Raw genomic sequence first — 1,169 nt, forward strand, 5'->3', positions numbered from 1 at the left:
CATTTAAAATAAGAATAATTAAGGTTTATAATGTCACGAATCCCACCGAAGGTGGCTCCCCTGCCTGCTCGGGCGGCGCTCGGCGGTCGTCGTCACCGGCCTACTAGCCGCCGCTGATCCTTTTTTCCTTTTCGTTTGGTTTGTCTTATTGTTTGCACCTGTTCCTCATTTGGTCTTTTGATTTTGGTTATTTAAGCCTGGGTAGCCCGCCCAGGTTTGTGCGGGATTATTTAGCGTCAGGTTGTGTTTTGTATTTGGATGTGCTGGCGATCTACAATTGTTATATTTTATGCGAGCCTGTTCTGGGCACTTTGCATTTTTCCACGCCGTTTGTGTTGGCGTCGTTCGTGTTGTGTTTTATTTAATAAACACACAGTTCCTTACCTCTGCTCTCTGCGCCTGACGCCTACCACCACTCCTAGCAACGATTGACATATAAAGAATTTACAGATGCTGGATCTTAATTTGAGCCAGTTTGCTATATCAGGAAAATAATCCTGCAGCAACAGGAAATTTGAATTATGATGTGGATTATAATTCATTTTTGTAGGGGTTGATACATTTTTCATTAGGGCAAATCATGTTTAAAATTTGAAAGTGGAAATGACAAACTTTTGAATAATTAAAAAAAAGTCTAATACACTACAAGTTTGCATTTCCTGTAGTGGAGGGACATTCTCAGCAACAAAAGAGTGATCAAATGAAGATCCTACTTCTGTATTTGGTGTTTCACTGCCGCTGAAATAACACTACCAATTGCCTCTCAAAACATCTTCTCCATCCGATTAATCACATGTTTTAACCTCAAGGACAATATCCATAATGTCTCTCTACGACACTGAACATCAACGTCAGGGTAGAGATGGGGCCAGCAATAGACTTGGGGAAAGTTCAGGCCTAAAGCAAATTTTTTTTGGGGGGGGGCTGCATGACTTACATGTTTAAGTGTGTGTGTGTGTGTGTGTGTGTGTGTGTGTGTGTGTGTGTGTGTGTGTGTGTGTGTGTGTGTGTGTGTGTGTGTGTGTGTGTGTGTGTGTGTGTGTGAAACAGAGAGAGAGAGAGAGAGAGATTAGGAGAGATTGGGAGAGAGAGAGAGAGCGAGAGAGAGAGAGAAAGAGAAAGAGATTGGGAGAAGGAGAGAGATTGGGAGAGAGAGAGCGAGACAGAGA

The sequence above is a fragment of the Salmo salar genome, chromosome ssa05 (assembly GCF_905237065.1).
Source record: "Salmo salar chromosome ssa05, Ssal_v3.1, whole genome shotgun sequence".
Lineage (NCBI taxonomy): Eukaryota > Metazoa > Chordata > Actinopteri > Salmoniformes > Salmonidae > Salmo > Salmo salar.